The sequence below is a fragment of the Balaenoptera musculus genome, chromosome 20 (assembly GCF_009873245.2).
Source record: "Balaenoptera musculus isolate JJ_BM4_2016_0621 chromosome 20, mBalMus1.pri.v3, whole genome shotgun sequence".
Classification (NCBI taxonomy): Eukaryota; Metazoa; Chordata; class Mammalia; order Artiodactyla; family Balaenopteridae; genus Balaenoptera; species Balaenoptera musculus.
Genome location: NC_045804.1, coordinates 5,633,924 through 5,640,365, shown reverse-complemented (window position 1 = coordinate 5,640,365; position 6,442 = coordinate 5,633,924).

Here is a 6,442-nt window from a genome sequence, read left to right as displayed (position 1 = left end):
CGCCTCTCTTGCCCATCAGCCTGGGCAGGCCCTTGGGGGCTCTGGGATTTGGTGTCCCGACTGCCACTCACCACTGGGGGCCCTCGGGCACTTTGTCACGCAGCCACTATGTGCCTCACCCTTCTCATCTGTTAAATGGGCGTTGTGCTGTTCTCACAGGGCTGGGCTGCAGACACAGTCACTGCCGTGGGGGTTGCCAAGTTTTTTTTGTTGTTTTTTTTTTTAATATTTATTTATTTATTTGGTTGCACCAGGTCTTTGTTGCAGCAGGCGGGCTCCTTAGTTTCGGCTCGCCGGCTCCTTAGCTGGAGCACGCGGGCGCCTTAGTTGTGGCAGGCAAACTCTTAGTTGCGGCACGCGTGTGGGATCTAGTTCCCTGACCAGGGATCGAACCCGAGCGCCCTGCGTTGGGAGCGCAGAGTCTTATCCACTTCGCCACCAGAGAAGTCCCCCAAGCTGTTATTAAACCGAGGGAGGTGCCCGACCCGCGTGGGGCTGCAGCCGGGAAAGGTGCCACCCTCCCTCCGCTCCTCCCTTTCACCATCTGACCTGGAGAATCAACTTACAGGGGGTGTGGTCTCCGTTCAGCCTCGGGGCCCTGGTAGGTGGACTCTGGTGTCCCCATTTTATAGCAGAGATGTGCTCCAGAGGCCACATGGCCACCTTCTCCAAAGTCACCGAGTGGCAGAGTCAGAACATTACGGATTCGAAACCCTTTCCACACAGGCACCTCAAAGCTTCATTACTTGGGGAAGTGAGGAGGGGGTGTGTCAGCCCTAGGTGGGACCCGGTGACCCCTCCAGCCCCTGGTCCAGCTCCTCCCTCACCCCTCCCCCTCTGACGTGGGCGCGTCTCTAAGGAGAGAACGTCTCTGCCCCTGAAGCCCCTTGTATGCCCTCCTTTTCACCGGGGGGCCCCAGTGCAGCTGAGTTCCAGGAAACCCTGCCCGTCCCCCAGGGAGAAATTTGGGCATATACTCATCCTCCTCCTGGGAAGCAATTAGAAGCATAATTAAAATGTCGCCCAGGTCCCTCTGTCCCTAGATTGGCTCATTAGAGGTAATGAGGGATGTGGCTAAGACAGAGTTATGAGTAGGTGGGGTGGTGGCCCCGGGGGAGGGAGGGGGGATGGGCACACACCCAAGCCCAGCGGGAGTGATGGGGTCCCCCAGCTCTGGGGGGAATGGAGAGAGAAATGCACTGTTCAGCAAGGCTCAGGGGGATGGTACCTGAGTGGGAGCTGTGCCTCCCAGACATATTGTACCCCCCGCCCCCCATTCCACCCACGTCCACTCACCCAGATTCTTGAGGGTCTGGGAACAGCCAGCCTCCCCAAGGCTGCAGACCTGCTTTTTGATTTGATGGGAAAGCACTAGCTGTTTAGGGAGACCCAGGGGCCGGCTGGACCCACACTTTGGGAGAGTGCTTTCTGACTGGGGGCTCAATGGGCGCACCAGACAAGCGTGGGATAACTGGGCAGGACGAGCCTAGCCACCAGCTCTAACCTTGGTTTGCTGTGTGGACTTGGGCCAGTTATTTTCCCTCTCTGGGCGGCTTCAGTTTCTCCATCGTTACAGTCAGGCACTAGCTCAGTCGTTTTCAACTTTTTACCAGAAGTTCTGTTTGTCATGAGGTATACAAACAGACTGAACGAGAGCTTCCCTGGTTGGGGGGCGGATCCTTTCTCCCTCCCCTTTGTCTCTGGGTTTTGCCGGAGAAGCCTAGGGCCCCCGCAGGGCACATCTTACCCTAAAGATGTTCTGTAGGGCCCCTTCTACCTCTGACAACTCAAAGCAAGAGCTGGGAACTCTTTCTGGGCAATCATTTAGTAATTTTAATTCAGATCGCAGCTAATACTTCCAAAAATGTGATGGGACCCCCAAAACCTTCTGCTTCAGGCGGGGCTGCAGTCATGGCCCAAAGATGCTCCGGGATGAGTCCCACCCTGGTCCAGCCATCACTGGGGTGTCTCCCTTCCGCCTCCCCAACTCCTCAAGGGGTTCTGCTCTTATTTGTTGGGTGCATGCTGTTCTGCACTGTTCACGTGGTAAGGGCTGTGTGTTCTAGGACTGCCACTGGCCCACCGGGCTAGCAAGTGGAGGAGGTGGATACGGACCCACGCGCGGGCTCCAAAGCCCTCCCTTGCAATCGCTGTCCCAGTCTGGTGATGTCCACTTTGGGGCCCGGAATGACCAGGCGGTGCCAGTGACCTGCTGGGCAGAGCAGTGCAGAGAGAGGCCGAGCTGACAGCCCCGCCGGTAGGGGTGTGCCCAAGAGAAAGGGGGGTGTGCTTCCTGCCAGGCGAGGCGCTGGCAGCTCCAGGACCCTTTCAGCAGCTACTGCCACTTTGCATCATCCAAAGGGCCCCGCAGGTAGTGCCAAGTGTGCTGAGCAGAGCAGCCCCTGCCATTCCCAGGGTCACTCAGGGCTGGCCTCCGTCTCTGTCCACAGCCTCAGGGCCGTGCTCCCGCTGGGGTCCAGGCTGGTCCCATAGGGCTCCCCTTCGACTCCATTCTCACACCCCAGCCACCCCCTCCTCTTCACCAGGGTTGCACCATGTTCTCAGAAGAAAGTGCACACAAGGAATAGAAAAGGAATAGAGGGGTTCGGGACACCTGCGGGGAGGGGGTTCTTAGGATCTTCACATTTTAGGATCTGGTTCACCACCCGCCTCCACCCATTTTACAGATGGGAAGACAGAGGCTGGAGAAGGCGGCACTGGCTGAAGTCTGGTGAGTGGAGCAGAGCAGAGGCTGTGAGATGGACGGGGCTGGCTTGGCTCTGTGGTGTGACAGACGCGGGAAAGGCTGAGCCGGTAGACTGCGTGGGGCAGAGCTGGGAGTGCGGTCCTTGTCGGGGTGGCGGAGGGGGCGGGGTTGGCTATTTCAGGTGTGTGTCTGGCACCCCCACCCTTCCCTGGCTTACCTCGGCCTTCACACAGCAGCCTCCCAAATGCCCGGACTCCACACTTGGGCGGGGACCCTTCCTGGCACAGCAATAACCTGCATGCAAAGTATCCCTGGACCCCGAAGACCCTGAGTTAAGATGCAGGAAAGCATGGATAAACAACAAGGTCCCACTCTATAGCACCGGGAACTATATCCAATCTCCTGGGATAAACCTTAATGGAAAAGAATATTTAAAAACGGACGTATCTATGTGTATAACTGAGTCACTTTGCTGTACAGCGGAGACTGGCACAACACTGTAAATCAACTCTACTTCAACAAAAATAGACAGAATTTTAAAAAAAAGATGCAGGAAAGCAAAGTTAGAAATAAAAGCAGGAGAGCTTGTCTCTCTACTTCCCCTTTGCAGGCTTCTCAAGGCCCTGTGGCTTCCTGCCAACTGCCAGATGGGAGACTGGAAAGAAAGCTTTGGGGGAGGAAAGGTATTTGCAGGCAGATGGAGGTTGGAGGCTTTGTGTCTGAAGCCTGTTGCTCTTACACACGGAGCTTCTGTTCTCCAAGACGGAGACTCCCAGGAGGGGACAGGAGGAGCCAGGGAGAGCTGCCTTCCCGCCGGGACTCCAACCCTGAAATGAACTTGCTCTGTTAAAAAAGGCCCGCCAAGGGCTTCCCTGGTGGTGCAGTGGTTGAGAATCTGCCTGCCAATACAGGGGACATGGGTTCGAGCCCTGGTCCGGGAAGATCCCACATGCTGCAGAACAGCTAAGCCCGCGGGCCACAACTGCTGGGCCCGCGTGCCACAGCTACTGAAGCCTGCGCGCCTGGAGCCTGAGCTCCACAACAAGAGAAGCCACCGCGATAAGAAGCCCGCACACCACAACGAAGAGTAGCTCCCGCTCGCCGCAACTAGAGAAAGCCTGCGCACAGCAACAAAGACCCAACGCAGCCAAAAATAAGTAAAATAAAATAATATCTATCTTTAAAAAAAACAAAAACAAAAAACATGCCCGCCAAGGCCACAGGGCTCTGCTGAATTTTCTTTTGTTTTGTTTTTACCCTGCTTTGTTCCAAAAAGGATTGGAAGCAGCTTACAAAAATACTTAAAATACAATAGGATAAAAATAGATCAGAGAGAGAACAAGCCTGGAACAAACAGTACAATGAACCAAGAGGGTGGTACCCAGAAATGTGCTCAAAGGTGGACTGAAAATTGGGCTCTGAGCTTCCTATCAGTCAAAGTGAAGAGGGAAATCCACCCGTTACAAGACTCACGAAGTCTATGAGGTTGGAACAATCCCAGAAGAAGCTTTTTCTGACACTGAGGTCTGAGAGGGATCCCTGTGAGATCTCTGAAGGGGACAGGGGTGGGGTCCAGTCAGTGTCTTCAAAACAGTCTCATAACAGATAAGGTCACGCGAACCCCATCAAGCTGCATTTCCGCTCAGGGTAAATCAAAGACTTAATGCCAGGGTGCAGATCAATAAAACCAACTCTATGGAGGGTCAGACCCAAGCCATCCAAGTCATTCATCCAAGAGATGCTATTTGTTTATTTATTTATTTATGGCTGCATTGGGCCTTCGTTGCTGCACGTGGGCTTTCTCTAGTTGTGGCGAGCGGGGGCTACTCTTCGTTGCAGTGCACAGGCTTCTCATTGCAGTGGCTTCTCTTGTTGCGGAGCACGGGCTCTAGGCGCGCAGGCTTCAGTAGTTGTGGCGCATGGGCTCAGTAGTTGTGGCTCGCAGGCTTTAGAGCGCAGGCTAGAGTTTAGTTGTGGTGCACAGGCTTAGTTGCTCAATGGCATGTGGGATCTTCCCGGACCAGGGCTCGAACCCATGTCCCCTGCATTGGCAGGCGGATTCTTAACCACTGTGCCACCAGGGAAGTCCAGAGATGCAATTTAGATTCTACCAGACAGAGCAGGATTTCTCAACCTCAGCACTCTCGGCATCTGGGGCCTGGATCATTCTTTGTTATCAGGAAACGTCCCGTGCCCTGTGGGGTGTTGAGCAGCATTCCTGGCCTCTGCCCACGAGATGCTGGGAGCATCTCCCCAGTGGGCTGTGCTCTATGCTGATCCAAAGTGGCCCCAGACATTGCCAAACGCCCCCGCGGTAATGAAAACCACTGCTCTTATAGGAGTGGCGAGACACCTTTTTTCTTTTTCTTTTTTTAAAACAAAGGCCAATCTAAGACAAAAATGTTTTCAGGTCACGTGCTTTTTGTTCAAAGCACAGAAAGGCTTATGGAGTCCCATGGGGGAAAATAGATATACTTGCATCTTCAGTTACCTACTTTAATTGAGAAAACTGGCCCTTCTTCTTAGCCAGTAACATGTTACTATGTGGGTATTATTTGAGAAGCAGCCACACGGAGGTGGCTTTCTAATTTCTCATCCTGGGGTCAGATTGAGGAGTGTGCTGAGAAGGTGGTCCCACAGTGTGATGGTATTAGGAGGCAGGGCCTTGGGGAGGTGATTAAGTTTAGATGAGGTCATGAGGGTGGGGCCCCCATGATGAATTAGTGTCTTTATGAGAAGAGGAAGAGAGACCAGAACGCGGTCTCTCTCTGTCATGTGAGGACACAGTGAGAAGGTAGCCCTTTGCAAGCCAGGAAGAGAGCCCTTCAGCAAAAGCCAGCCATGCTGGTACCTGCATCTTGGACTTCCAGCCTTCCAAACTGAGAGAACTAAATATTTGCTGTTTATGCCCCGTCCGTGGATCCCGAGCTGACTGAGACAGTGGGTGAGTCCCCACGTGCTTGGAACTGTTCATCTAGATGGGGAGTCGTGGGCCAGAGATGGAATTCAAAGCCAAGCCAAGGAGCGAGAGCAAGGGCAGCTGGATGGATGTGATGAACGCCCAACAGGAGGGAAGGTCGGGGTGGGCGAACTTCTCCCCCCTGGGGCCCTGCCGTCTCCCCCGCCCCCCACCCAGGGGTCAGGGTGGTTTGTCCAGGCTGGGAGCAGGGAGGGGTTGCCCTCTGCTTGCCCGCTTCTGCCGCCCACACCCCCTGGGCTTTGTACACAGCGTGGGCACCATTGACTCCCTGTCAACAGTCAGGCCCTGGAGGGTTTTTCCATCTGTACCCTGTCTGTCTGCCTTGTGACCCAAGAATCATTTAGCGATAACAGACCAGAGGGCAGTCTTTCGTGATGAAAATGGACTTTTTCTTCCCAACTCCATTGACCCAAAGGCAGGTCAAACCTGTGACCTTGACTCCAATCCATCAGAGTGAGTGCACCAGGCCGGGGCAGGGAGAACTAATCCATCACGGTGTCGGCAACCAGCTGGCGGCCTGTGTTCTAGAAAAACCTTCCTCTCCCTCCTCCAAGTGAGGGCGAGGGGTTCATGCACCCCAGGAGGTACACAGGACCATCCACCGGGATGCAGGAATAGATATTAGAACTTTGCTCATAATTATGGTTTATCTTGACTTTCCACCCTGAGCAGACCCAATGCTGCAAGGCCAGCTCCTTCTGTGACTCCCAAGGCCTCAGAGTCAAGGCCCTTCCCAAGCCACCAGCTCCTTGAAC